Source organism: Triturus cristatus, chromosome 10 (genome assembly GCF_964204655.1).
Source record: "Triturus cristatus chromosome 10, aTriCri1.1, whole genome shotgun sequence".
Taxonomy (NCBI): Eukaryota; Metazoa; Chordata; class Amphibia; order Caudata; family Salamandridae; genus Triturus; species Triturus cristatus.
The window spans coordinates 1,137,763,402-1,137,778,108 of record NC_140593.1 but is presented as its reverse complement, the minus strand read 5'-3'; the positions used below and the strand labels follow the sequence as shown (position 1 = coordinate 1,137,778,108).

The following is a 14,707-nucleotide window of genomic DNA, read 5'->3' as shown; positions in this document are numbered from 1 at the left end:
TACGCGTAGCGCTACTACGCATACTACGCCCAGGGTTAGTGATTATCGACTCTTACAAAACAAGCCGTTCGTTCCAAACCTGCCCTAGGCTAGATCTCGACTGTCACCCGTGTTGGACATGCAAAGCAAAGTCATCATGCCAAACTGTAAGGTGGCCCGCCCAGGTATAGAATCCTTTGTTGTACTTTCCTGGGGAAGAGAAACTCTCCAGAATCGAAGGGGGGTGCGCAGACTGTGTCCTACGCTTCACACTAACAGTTTGAGTTATTTGCAGTGTGTGGGAAGAAAAGTAGAACCTAATAATATACAGTAGGCCCAGGGCATAACACAGGCCCCCGCTTTGCGGGGGAGGAGTGGGCACGCTCCAGGGAACCCCTCAATCAGTGGAGCCAGGCTTCTTCATTAATTAAATGATGCGCGCAGATGTCTCCGCGGTCTTCAGGGTGGGGGCTACAGATTAGCATGAAGGTGGGTTTGGGAATCGTACTTGTAATAGCGTAAAATACTTTAAGTAATGCATAAAAATGCCTGTATGTATAACTCACACACTGGTATCTCACCAGATAACTATTACGCCTTTGCTGCAACTTAACACAACTTTGCTTCTTGCAATATGGTTTCCAGCCTATATTTAACTAGCAAATAAAAGTGATTTGTACATTTTAGTTAATCTTATAAACTAGGGGTCCAGTTAGAATGTCACTATGGCTGTCATTCTGAAAATGTTATACTATTTCAAACCCTAAAAGCCCTTTGTGCTAGCATTCCTGCCCCGCCCTACATCCCCTCTGACTAGCAATCTACTCCTGTGTTTCTGGACCTCTTCTCTCAGCCCTGCATACTAGGTGCTCATGAATAATACTTTTAGGCAATATCATGAGAGAGGGGTGTAGGTGGTAGGCTGACATGGAGCAAGGAAGTAGAGAAAGAGAAATTAGGGGAAACACCTTGATAAAGGGACAAATAGAGAAAGTGATTATGAGCGAAAGAAAAATTAAGGATGTGAAATAGATGGATATATGTTATGTTATGTTATGTTACTAGGTATTTGTTAAGCGCGCAGCTACTCCCAGGAGTGTCCCGGCGCTGAGCACAAGACCCGTAACAAACCAAAAAAGCTAGCTAAGAAAAGAGCCCTAGAAGAAGTTTAAGGAAAGACAGAAAGAAAGACTGGAAGGAAATAAACATGAAACGAAATAAGGGAGAAAAGGCAGGATGGAAGGGTGAAAGGAATTGTTAGAATCCGGGGTCTCTGGTTGGCGCAGGTATGCACTTGCGACAAGCAGGGACCCTTTCCTCTAAGTCAGGGCAAAGGATCACCTCTTTAAAAATAACCCCTGCTCACCCTCTAGGTAACGTGGCGCGAGCAGTCAGGCTAAATTTCCAGAGGGCATCAGGTTAAGCGTTCAAGTTGTCCCACACAATAATCACCACCCCACCACACAAAGACACAAGGCTGTATTTATCCAAAATATAATTCTTTATATAAAAGGTTTCTTTCAGGTAGGTTGCATAAATACAGTTCTCTTGGTAAATTAGGGTTCCAGTTACTTGTAAAGGTTTAAGGGCAGCCACAGGTTTCAAAATGGCACAGTTCTGTTTAAAATAAGCTTCTTAGGGTTTCTGTGCACTTCGTAGCGCCTTTGGGATGCTCTGGGCAAGGTTTTTACAGTACATTGCCGTTTCTCACGCTTCTCGCGTGAGCCGGAGTACGCTTGCCGAGTCTCACTCTTCTCGCGTGAGCACCGGCAATGCTTTTCAATGATGTTCGGCTCAATCGTAGGTACGGTTCGAACTCTGCTGGTTCCAAGGCCCGTACGGTTCGAACCAAGGCAAGGCAGTACGTTTACAAAGCGCAATTGACTCAGCTGGACGTACGGTTCGAACCAAGGCAAGGCAGTATATTCACAAGGCGCAATTGACTCAGCTGGACGTACGGTTCGAACTGGCAAAGGCAGGTACGGCTCAAACCCAGAGTACTTTAGAAGCAGTACGGTGCAGACAGGGAATCAGTACGGTGCGAACCCAGGGTGTACAAAGGGCAGTACGGTTCGAACCCAGGGGGGGGTTCAATGGCAAGTCCGGCTCAGACACCGTACACTTGAAGGCAATATGTTTAAAGGAAAGTACGGATCGTACTTTCACCGCGATCAGCGCCGTACCTTTGCAGCTTCACGGGGAAGGTTCGTGGCGGCCTCGCGGTCCAGTCCAGGGGTGTCCCACGTCGCGCTGGCGTCCCAAGTGTCCAGGGGACGGCGGAGCTCCGTGGGGCGCTCGGGCAGGATGCAGGTTGCCACGAAGGGGGGTCAGAAGCAGGTGGGCAGCCTCGGGGTGATTTCCCAGCGCAGCGCGCTGTCAGCTTCGTCCAGGTACGGCGAACCAGGGCACGTTTCAGGTCCTCACAAAAGCCTCCACAACCCGGCGGGGTCACAGGGGCTCGGTGCTCAGACGCAGGACTCTCCTCCTTACTTTGCGAGCTACGGCTCGAGGGGGCAGCTGTTCACGGTGCTCAGGCTGTCAGGCCTTTACTTTGTTTGCAGCCACGCCAGCAGCAGAAGTCGCGTTGCTCAGTGAGGTCCGGGGATGCACAGGTTCCCAGGGGTCAGCTTGCGGAATTACCCACGGCACTTCTCCTCTTCTTTCAGGGTGGTAGCGCCCACTGTTCCTGGGGCGCAGGTCAGGGGGCAAGTTCACACGCAAGCCCTTGGAGATTGCTTGTAACAGCACAAGTTGAATTAAAGTCTTTTTCTTCAGGCTTTCCTTCTCCTTCCAGCAGACAGGCACCCACTGCAGGCCAGTCTCCCAGGCAGAGAGACAGTATTCCTCCTTCAGCTTCTCCAGGTCCTTCTCCTTCAGGCAGAGTTTCTTCTTGGCGCAAACAGGATCTGATTTCTTAGGAGCCAGGCTCCTACTTTTATACACCAATTCTTTTGTTCTTTAGCGCCAGGGGGCCTGGGCCTGGCTCAGTCCAGTTTTTGGAGCACTTTGTTGTGGTGACTCTGCACTTTCCTTTCAGCAGCAGGGCAGAGACATCGGCCGCTCCACAGGGGGCGGCGCCGGCTTTGTGCTGGCAGAGCACAGGTCTATTCAAGAGTCAGGGTGTACTCCTCCCACCCATCCTAGTGTAATCTCTCTACCCACCACCTGGCAGCCAACCTGTCTCTGGGGATTCCCCAACCCTGCTCCTTACTGTTGCTAGGCAGAACACACACACACAGCGCAGAGGCGGACTGAATGGCCAGATCAGTAAATACTAACTTTCTAAAAGTAGTATTTACAAACGCAGGATATTAAAATAAACTTTACTAAAAGAAGTATTTTATTATTCTGAGTTCAGGCATACTAAACATGACTTTCTACCATGCTCTATGAGTCCACTGGGGTCACAGCGTGTAGTGACTCCAGCAACCCATTCTGGCCTATGAAGAGCAGGTAGCCTTCAATAGTGAAAAACGAAAATGGCTGTAATTCACTATTAAGACATGCCACACACATCAGGGCATGTCCTACCTTATGCCTACAATGCACCCTGCCCTTGGGCCTACCAGAGGGGTGACTAATATGTAGTTAAGGGAAGGTTTAGGGACTGGCAAGTGGGTGCACTTGCGCAGTCAGCGCGACGGTACCAGACCGCGCGCAGGTTCTGCAGTGGCAGATCCTAGACACATTTTACTAGGCCGCTTCTGTGGGTGGCACAACCAGTGCTGCAAGCCCACTAGCGGCATTTGTATTTACAAGCCCTGGCACTCCTGGTGCACTCTACTAGGGGCTGACAGTAAACCAAATGAACCAATCATGGACACCAATCAATGTATACATTTTACCATAGGGAGAGCATATGCACCTTAGCACTGATCAGCAGTGGTAAGGTGCCCAGAGTCATAAATTAGCCAACAACAGGTCAGGAAAAATACAGGAGGAAGGCAAAAAGTTTAGGGATGACCCCACAAAAAGGGCCAGGTCCAACACAACCCCCTTCCAGCCAAAACGCAGGGTAGACCAATCACCACCGTGATGGTCTTCCCTGCTTGGGGCGATAGAACAAGGACCTGGCCCGCAACTGCAGGGGCAGACTCCAGTTCTATGCCAATCTGAACCTATTGGACTCCCTCTGTCCATACTCTCAGGGCCCACCAAGCCAATCCATGGGGAACCCTTCTCCTCACCTGTGGACACCACCTGTGCAGCACCTAACCTTAACTGGCCCACAGGTGTGTCCCAACAGACAGACAGCAAAATGCTACAGGGGCCACTGACAGTAGTCAGGGTTGGGGGGGCAGTAGCCCCAGGTGCTTGGCACCCTTTGTCCATTCTCCCCCTTGTCAGGTCAGGTATGACATCCTGGCACTGACCCACCAGCCCCAGGACTGTACCCGGCGGCTGGACCAAAGACTGGGGTGGCCTCTCCCACACCTGGTCCTCCTCCTTGGGGCTCTGTACCCTCCCACCTGGAGTGGTACCCCCTTCCAGAATTGCCAGGGCACCTGTGGCAGGTGTCCTGCGCAATTCGCCTACCAGTTCAGGGGTTCTATCCTGCAACTGGGCGTCCAGGTCCGGGGGGACACCCTGAACCTGGCCCTTCAACCTAGGGTCTAAACCCTTCAGTTGAGCCGGGGTCAGAGGCGAGGACTCCCTCCCTCTGCACCCCCTTCCAGATGACTGTGCCTTCCCACCTGTAGTGGTACACCTAGAAGACAGACTGGTAGGGACACTGATAACAGATGTCCCTCCCTCCAGGTCAGACAACACCTGACCCTGGCTCTCCAGTCTAGGGTCTAAACCCTCAGGCCGCACCGGAGTCAGAGGCGAGGACTCCCTCCCTCTGCACCCCCTTCCAGAGTACTGCCCACTCCCAACTGGAGTGGTACCCCCAGAAGCAGCATGGGTCAGGACACTGATTACAGTAGTCCCACCCTCCAGGTCAGACAACACCTGAACCTGGCTTCCCAACCCTGGGACCAACCCATGCGGTTGAACGCTCGCCTGGCGCACCAGGACTTCCCGGGGAGCACGCATGCCCCCCCTGAGGGTGACACATAACTCCTGTGTCTTGTGACAGTCTGCCTGGCACTGATCTCCCGACCCCTGTCCATCTGACAGTGCCTGAAGATCCCCCAGGACAGAAGTGGTGTCACCATGGTCCTTCACTGGTGATGCAGCCCTTCTGGCTGGCCCCTGACCCACTGGTTTTTCCACTGGGGACTCTTTCCCCCTCTCACCCCTCAATCTGGACTTCTGCACCCTCCCAACTGGAGCGGTACTGCCAGACACCAGAACTGAGGGAGGCCTGCTTACAGACACTCCCTGTTCACCAGCCACTAGGGGATCCACCTCGACGGGCGGCCCATCAGGACAGCCTAGGCTCCCTGCCTGGTGTTCTCTTAAAGAACCATCCAGGCTCTGAGACCGGGTTTCGGGCACCTGGGGGCCCGCAGCCCCACACTCACTCCTTCTCCACTGAGACAGGACGTGAGGCCCTACACCCCTCCCACTACCATGGGACCTAGCTGGGCTACTCTGCACCACTTCCACCCCTCTGGGTTGGAAGATACCTGAGCCACTCCCCACGGGGTCACTCCCCAATGCCTCTCCAGACCCTCTGGAATCCACCAAAAGGTCTGCCTCCAATGTGAGTTCGCTGCGGTCAGAGAACTCACTCCCCAACAGGCGTTGACATAGCTCTGGAAAACAGGGACTTAAAATATGCTCTCCCACAATTAGATCACACAGCCCCCTAGCAGGGTTAACCAAACTAGCCTTCACCTTACCATCCAGTGCCTCACACACGTACTCCACACCACTCTCCTGAGACTGGCAAGACAGTATCTGACTGTCTCTGTCACACAACCCACACTCTTCTGGGCGGTCTTCACACTCACCTACCAGGACTTCAATTTTGGGGGAACCCCTCTCCCTGCACCTCTCATCTAGAGTCAGTAGAGTGTCCCTCCCACCACTAGGACCATGAACCCCTGCGCCAGTCACCCTATTCCCTTCAGGGATACTGCGCACTACTGGAGCTACCTCATGCCCTTGAACCTCCTGGTGTATATTAACCCCCTCCTTCAAGTCAGGCGCCACATCTCTGGGTGTGCGTACTACTCTTTCAGCACTAAAATATTCACTATTGCTGCCACCATCTGAGCTGGGTTCCTCCTCCCACTCAGAAAAGCTCAACCTCTGAGCTACGCACCTTTCTTGCTGCTGGGCTGAGACACTCATGGCCTCAAGCCTCTCGAGCTCCATGTCATATTTCTTCATTAGGAAGTCATGCTTCATTTGCATTTTCTTTTCTTCCAGAGCCAGCTTCTTGCTTTCTAGCTCCAATTGGGCATTTACTTCCAGCTCTGCCAACTTCAATTCATGATCCCTGGTGGCCTGTCTGTCTGCCAGCTCCTCTGGCGACAGGCCTCTGCCAAAACTGCGAACGCTTTCCGCTGGTTTCAATGGTGTAACTTCCTTAGTTGCACCCCTTGAATCAATCCAGGCTTTGAGCGCCTTGTAGAGATCTGATCTGTTCTTGCATCCTGCATGTGGAACCTTGAGCTTCCTGCAGAAGTACTTGAGTTCAGTTCTCTTGTAGCTATCCAGTTTTGACTCATCCCATTCAACCTCTCCAGCCTCCGAGGCTTCAGACGCGGTTTTCTCAATGCTGTTTGAGCCCGGCATGGCTTCAAACGCAAGGGATCTTCTTTACTTGGCGAGCAAAATTAAATCATAAAAAGTTCTGTGGCTTAAGCTACTGGACCGTCTCCTGTGCAATGGTTAGCAATCACTGCGCAGACAATAAGAACGCAAATCCGTAAATCCGCACCGCTGCCACCAATGTTAGAATCCGGGGTCTCTGGTTGGCGCAGGTATGCACTTGCGACAAGCAGGGACCCTTTCCTCTAAGTCAGGGCAAAGGATCACCTCTTTAAAAATAACCCCTGCTCACCCTCTAGGTAACGTGGCGCGAGCAGTCAGGCTAAATTTCCAGAGGGCATCAGGTTAAGCGTTCAAGTTGTCCCACACAATAATCACCACCCCACCACACAAAGACACAAGGCTGTATTTATCCAAAATATAATTCTTTATATAAAAGGTTTCTTTCAGGTAGGTTGCATAAATACAGTTCTCTTGGTAAATTAGGGTTCCAGTTACTTGTAAAGGTTTAAGGGCAGCCACAGGTTTCAAAATGGCACAGTTCTGTTTAAAATAAGCTTCTTAGGGTTTCTGGGCACTTCGTAGCGCCTTTGGGATGCTCTGGGCAAGGTTTTTACAGTACCTTGCCGTTTCTCACGCTTCTCGCGTGAGCTGGAGTACGCTTGCCGAGTCTCACTCTTCTCGCGTGAGCACCGGCAATGCTTTTCAATGATGTTCGGCTCAATCGTAGGTACGGTTCGAACTCTGCTGGTTCCAAGGCCCGTACGGTTCGAACCAAGGCAAGGCAGTACGTTTACAAAGCGCAATTGACTCAGCTGGACGTACGGTTCGAACCAAGGCAAGGCAGTATATTCACAAGGCGCAATTGACTCAGCTGGACGTACGGTTCGAACTGGCAAAGGCAGGTACGGCTCAAACCCAGAGTACTTTAGAAGCAGTACGGTGCAGACAGGGAATCAGTACGGTGCGAACCCAGGGTGTACAAAGGGCAGTACGGTTCGAACCCAGGGGGGGGTTCAATGGCAAGTCCGGCTCAGACACCGTACACTTGAAGGCAATATGTTTAAAGGAAAGTACGGATCGTACTTTCACCGCGATCAGCGCCGTACCTTTGCAGCTTCACGGGGAAGGTTCGTGGCGGCCTCGCGGTCCAGTCCAGGGGTGTCCCATGTCGCGCTGGCATCCCAAGTGTCCAGGGGACGGCGGAGCTCCGTGGGGCGCTCGGGCAGGATGCAGGTTGCCACGAAGGGGGGTCAGAAGCAGGTGGGCAGCCTCGGGGTGATTTCCCAGCGCAGCGCGCTGTCAGCTTCGTCCAGGTATGGCGAACCAGGGCACGTTTCAGGTCCTCACAAAAGCCTCCACAACCCGGCGGGGTCACAGGGGCTCGGTGCTCAGACGCAGGACTCTCCTCCTTACTTTGCGAGCTACGGCTCGAGGGGGCAGCTGTTGACGGTGCTCAGGCTGTCAGGCCTTTACTTTGTTTGCAGCCACGCCAGCAGCAGAAGTCGCGTTGCTCAGTGAGGTCCGGGGATGCACAGGTTCCCAGGGGTCAGCTTGCGGAATTACCCACGGCACTTCTCCTCTTCTTTCAGGGTGGTAGCGCCCACTGTTCCTGGGGCGCAGGTCAGGGGGCAAGTTCACACGCAAGCCCTTGGAGATTGCTTGTAACAGCACAAGTTGAATTAAAGTCTTTTTCTTCAGGCTTTCCTTCTCCTTCCAGCAGACAGGCACCCACTGCAGGCCAGTCTCCCAGGCAGAGAGACAGTATTCCTCCTTCAGCTTCTCCAGGTCCTTCTCCTTCAGGCAGAGTTTCTTCTTGGCGCAAACAGGATCTGATTTCTTAGGAGCCAGGCTCCTACTTTTATACCATGATTCTTTTGTTCTTTAGCGCCAGGGGGCCTGGGCCTGGCTCAGTCCAGTTCTGGAGCACTCTGTTGTGGTGACTCTGCTCTTTCCTTTCAGCAGCAGGGCAGAGACATCAGCCGCTCCACAGGGGGCGGCGCCGGCTTTGTGCTGGCAGAGCACAGGTCTATTCAAGAGTCAGGGTGTACTCCTCCCACCCATCCTGGTGTCACCTCTCTACCCACCACCTGGCAGCCAACCTGTCTCTGGGGATTCCCCAACCCTGCTCCTTACTGTTGCTAGGCAGAACACACACACACAGCGCAGAGGCGGACTGAATGGCCAGATCAGTAAATACTAACTTTCTAAAAGTAGTATTTACAAACGCAGGATATTAAAATAAACTTTACTAAAAGAAGTATTTTATTATTCTGAGTTCAGGCATACTAAACATGACTTTCTACCATGCTCTATGAGTCCACTGGGGTCACAGCGCGTAGTGACTCCAGCAGCCCATTCTGGCCTATGAAGAGCAGGTAGCCTTCAATAGTGAAAAACGAAAATGGCTTTAATTCACTATTAAGACATGCCACACACATCAGGGCATGTCCTACCTTATGCCTACAATGCACCCTGCCCTTGGGCCTACCAGAGGGGTGACTAATATGTAGTTAAGGGAAGGTTTAGGGACTGGCAAGTGGGTGCACTTGCGCAGTCAGCGCGACGGTACCAGACCGCGCGCAGGTTCTGCAGTGGCAGATCCTAGACACATTTTACTAGGCCGCTTCTGTGGGTGGCACAACCAGTGCTGCAAGCCCACTAGCGGCATTTGTATTTACAAGCCCTGGCACTCCTGGTGCACTCTACTAGGGGCTGACAGTAAACCAAATGAACCAATCATGGACACCAATCAATGTATACATTTTACCATAGGGAGAGCATATGCACCTTAGCACTGATCAGCACTGGTAAGGTGCCCAGAGTCATAAATTAGCCAACAACAGGTCAGGAAAAATACAGGAGGAAGGCAAAAAGTTTAGGGATGACCCCACAAAAAGGGCCAGGTCCAACAGGAATGATGAAAGAATTAATGAATAGAGTAGTGGAAGAATTGATAGAGGGAATGTTGAAAGGATGGATGGAAGAGTGAAAAGTCAATAGGTGAAAGGGTGAATAAATTGAAGGGTGAAGAATAGATAGATTGGGAAGAGTGAAGGCTGAATATTTTAAATAATGTGTTGATTGATCCATGGATATAATGATTGATGGATGCATGAAAGAAAGGCTATAAATATGTAAATATGAAAGGACTACAGTCTTCCGATCGCATCCACCTGTCATGGTTGGTGCACAGCAGTGGGAGCATATCCCACGATAAAAATGCAAACAGCCCTGCGTCGTGGTCACACACAGAGGAAAGCTCGCACTCCGAGATATAGTTGCTGTAGTAGTTTATTCCAATGTTTATTCAAAAGACTGAAGTCTTTCTACCGGATTGATCTTTGTGGTGTTATTTCTGATATTTGTATGTGTTGATCATCTTCATTCCTTAATTTTGCTCGCAAGAAAGTGTCACTCATAGTCATTGAAATGTCACTCATAATTACACTGAAATTATGAAAATGTCACACATGGCAATCTGAAACCTTGGCAGCTATGCCACCAGCAGCCCCCATTTTCCAGCCTCCAGGGGCCCCATCAGTGTTGTAGCACATACAGGCAGCACTACACACTCTCGCTGGCGTTGGTTGCACCAGTGAGTTGCCTCATAACAGTCCTACTTCATAAATTAAATGGTGCGTGCCGCATGCTGGTGGTGCAGGTGACCTGAGCTTCGAGGCCCAGAAACAAGGGTTATTGAAGGCAACTTCCTCGAGTCCAGAGACCATTTGCGTATTTACATACCTTTTGTAAACTGGTTACACAAGCTTAGATTTTTTCTGGTTCCAGTACCCCCTGGGCCCCCACTCTGCCTATTCCTTGCATTTGAAATGTACATTTACTTCTGTAGTGTGAGAATGCATTTCATGAAAAGGAATATTAAGTAGGGTTGCCAAACAAAAAATGCCAGCCATGTGTTTAAAGAGCCTGGAAAGACCTCGTCTTGGCACTAAATAGGGTTATAAATAAAAAAGTATGTATTCATTTGTAATGTGACTTTTCTATCTTTGTTCCCTTTAACTATTAATCATGGATCTCATAATTCAGGCAGCCCTAGAACACAATTAAAGTGCATTCTATTTATATTTGCTGTTCGAAGTATGTACAGATAAGTGCTGATTATACGGCTTTAGGTGACTGCTTATTTTTGTCGGTGGGGCAAAGTGGTAGGTGGTGGGCCGGGCCGCTGGAGGGGGGGCCCCCTCATTGTGCTTTGCAGGGGGGCCCCCTCAAATTTCGTTACGCCACTGACCAGGCTGTGACACTCCGGACCACTCTGCAGTCATTCAGTCATTTTCCGTACGTATTCAGCACCCGGGAGGGTTCATCGGGCCCTTGATACGCGGCAGAGAAGCAGAGGCGGGCGGTCCCACATGTGTTCCTGTGCCGAAGATCATAGGGCTCACTCACTCTTCTGGGCGGGATTGAGTACATACCAGGTCTGTTTGTTCCACGTTTGAGCCCATGGCACCTGTAATGTCCAGACCGTTAGCAGCTTCTAGGGTTCCACCCTTTGAAGAACTCTCAGTTTGCTGGAAGGGGAGGAACCGAAGCACAGGGCGGTGAAGGGACTTCCCCAGATCACACAGCCTGACAGAGCGAGGAAGCCAGATCATTATACGGATTTCCGAGTCACGTAATCAATGATGTAAACACTAAACCGCAGGATTGCGCCATGTCTTCTTCAGGGATTCCCTTCACATTCACCCCCAGGCAATACATGGAGGAGTTATTGTCGTGGGCACCAAAACGGACAGATATGCCCAGGAGACGATGCAGATAAGGTGGGTGTCATGCACAAACTAACATCCTTCTTCCTGGCGAGAACTGAGTCTAGATGTAGCACTTCGGAATATTTGTTATTTTTCCTAACATGTCCCATTCCCTTTAGGGGGGGGCCATGCATCATTAAATGTCCCCGTCCCTGCAGACACAGCTGCTTGTTACCACAGCTGGGCTGAGACGAGACAACCACGTGTCGATCCTATTGGAAGACACCAAAACTGAGTCAAAGCATCCTTGCTGCCAATGCTTAAAGCCAGAAAGAGCCTTAAGGCGCATCAGCCGCCGAGAGGAGCTACACCAGTATATTCTTCAATCTATTCACCAGTCCATTCAGCCATCCATACCGGTCCCTTCATTCCCCTCTAAATCCGTTGATGTGTCCCTACATCCTTCCATTACTCTAAACAACCTTTCACTCATCCACCCTGTTCTTGTCCACCTGACCATCCATCATACAGCCACCCATCCCCCAGTCCTCCATCTGTGGTCACCCACAGTGGCTTAATAAGACCACCCGGGACAGCGATGCCTTACACCAGGGTTCTCCAAAGTCGTTCCTGGAGGGCTGGATCCATGCCAGATTTTAAGGAAACTAAATTTACTAAATTTATCTGAACGTAGATATGATAAAAATATGGCATGGATGCGGCCCTCCAGGAACGACTTTGGAGAGCGCTGCCTTCCGCGCTCACATCTCCCACGTTCTACCGGGTGCCAAGTTTCTATGACGCAAAGGAAGTTTCCCGTAGGTCCCTAATGGCGGCTACTGTGGCCCACAGATTTTGCTGCCTTTTCAATATTTACTCCCTGGCAATATTTCTCCCCAGGTACAGCGTGGCAGTGAACATGGATGTGACGCTTCATCTCAAGGTCACTTTAATACTGGTTTCCTTGCAACTTTATGAAACTCGAGGTTTGTTGATCCTTTATTCTTCCCGACATTTTAGTGCGAAACAGTTGTGTTTACTCATCACAGCCAGGGAAAATGTAAAACAGTGTTTATGGTTGTCGACAGCTGTGGCGAGATGCTTTCTTCTTCATTTGCATTTTTTTTATAAAGGGTCTCCCCCTCCAACATACACACATACATCATACATATAACCTAACCCACAGCTTTGCCCAACCCTGTCTTAGATTACCCAGACTTGCCCGCTTTTCACAATGTTCTGTTCTCCCCTATTTTTGATTTCCAGCTCTGACCAGAATTCCTACTTTGCACATCCTGGGTGCAGGGTGGCACCAAACTGAAAACATTGGTGATTTTTGATGCCTATTTAGAGTACTGTGAGGTCAGAAAGACAATCTTGAAAAACAATGAACACAGGTATTTTAGGAAGGTGGGCATAACCTTTCTAACCAGTAAGGCTACTATGTGTAGCAATACTGTAGCCACAGTAGTGGTGGTAATTCTTGGAGTAGCACAACCACTAGTGTTATTGGTACTAGTACTAGTAACACCAGCCTTGTTATTGTAGAAGACATAGTGATATTTTTCAGAAAGTTTGGGTTTCACAATGTTTGCTCCTCCTGCAGAAGTGCAAAGTGGCCGAAACATGTTGAGGGCTTGGCATTGTGATGCTGCAGCAAGGTTTGCCTTGTATTTCAAGACGCGCTGCACCTCACTTAAATTATTTTTTAAGGCAGTACAAGTGAATCTCTTCAGAATTCTCTTTTCTACGTGTTATAAGGATACTTGAAGGGAGGGCTTTAGGAAGTGTGCAACAACACAGAGAAAGAAGTATAGGGCATAAAAGAACAAATAAGATAACTAACAACAGATGTGCTACATCGCATATATGATTTTGGGGTGAAGGAGAAGCACAGGGTCTGAGGGACAACACATTGCTTCTTGAACAGGATTGTCTCCATCTGGGGTTGGAAGGTATTATGTCAGAATCCACACCCCATACAACCACTGACACATAAACTCTGCACATATGCAGCTGTAGTATCCAGAAGACATGTAAGTGCAACCCTTTTCTCATCTAGTTATTTGGCTGCGAGGGAAAAAGACAATCTGTACTACTCATGAGGGTGTAGCACGAGGGCAGCAAAGACAGTCATATTTTGAGAGAGAGTGTAAAAAGGCACCATATTAATGCTAAGTATTTATGGGACCAGCATGAAGACACCTGATACACAAGTACAAGTGAGCCACGATAACACCTTTATCCCACGAAGTTTCCATTGACTTCACCTATGGGCCATAAAGAACAGATCACCCCCGCCCCCCCCCAACAATATCTTTTCAGGGATCCTTATTTTAGTGAGACTCACCCTTTTCACTCTCTTTCCGTTCTTAGGGAGCTGGCCAGGTGGTCAGTGTCTGGACGGTCACTGTGGGTCGGTCGCTGCTAGGCGTGCTTGCTGCTTGGGTGGATGTCGCTGGAGCGGTCGCTGCAAGGTGGGTGCTGCACCGGTGGCACTGCTGGTAGGGCTGGTTTGGCAGTGGGTGTTGTTGCAGAAGTTACTGCTGGATTGGTCGCTGCAGGAGTGGTCGGTGCAGGATTGGTCGCTGCAGTAGTGGTCGGTGCAGGAATGGTCGCTGCAGGAGTGGTCGCTGCTAGAGTGGTTGTTTCTGGGGTCCCAGAGCGGTCCTTGCCCCCAATTGAAGTTGACGATGGCCAACGCTCAACGCACCTGAGGTGGGCTCTCTACCTTACCTCTGGACGGCGCTTCTGAATACTCAACCACTCCACCCGTCAGGAGCAGAGTGAAGCAGGACAGTGAGCACAGGGCGCTTTTCAGGTGTTATGACTGGAACAAGTCCAAAAAAAAACTCATCATCAACTGTGACAGGCGGCAGGAACCCTCCAATCACACGCGAGTGGAAGAACCTTATCAGGGAGTCCGAGGGTTGAGCGACTTCGCCTGATTTGAGCCAAGAGGAGGGGCAGGGATGCATTCCTGCAGTGAGTTAGAGGTCACAACTCACCTGCAACGACTGCTGCCTCTCTCAGGGCTGGAACTGTTCTGGCTCCGGCACTGCTGGCATCTATTGCAGCATTCCCTCCTAAATTCTTTGTAGATTTTTTACCAGCATGACTCTCTATTCTTTTATAGATTTTTTTTACTTAGTAAAAGATGCATGCATGCACAAGATTGTGCTGCCAGGGATATGCAGGCCTGCTGGCAAGATTCACATATATATATATTCATTCTAAAATCGCCAATAAAACTATTGTCAGAATCTAATGTTCACTGAAAGAGCATATGACAGGGCGGAATTCAGCAGCACCAGAGAACAGAAGTTTGAAACCTTTCTGAATGGTTG

At 50.2% G+C, this 14,707-nt stretch overlaps 1 protein-coding gene and 1 long non-coding RNA gene across 4 annotated transcripts in view; one reads left to right on the top strand and one right to left on the bottom strand.

The window, feature by feature from the left end:
• Nucleotides 1–14,170, bottom strand: part of AQP8 (aquaporin 8) — a 79,119-nt gene extending 64,949 nt beyond the window's left edge. For both annotated transcript variants that reach the window (XM_085629459.1, XM_085629461.1), the window contains exon 1: nucleotides 13,711–14,170. The gene's annotated coding sequence lies outside the window, so the exon portion shown is untranslated. The remainder of the gene's footprint in view (nucleotides 1–13,710) is intronic.
• Nucleotides 1–14,707, top strand: part of LOC146796753 (uncharacterized) — a 37,291-nt gene that overhangs the window by 9,669 nt on the left and 12,915 nt on the right. The window lies entirely within an intron of this gene.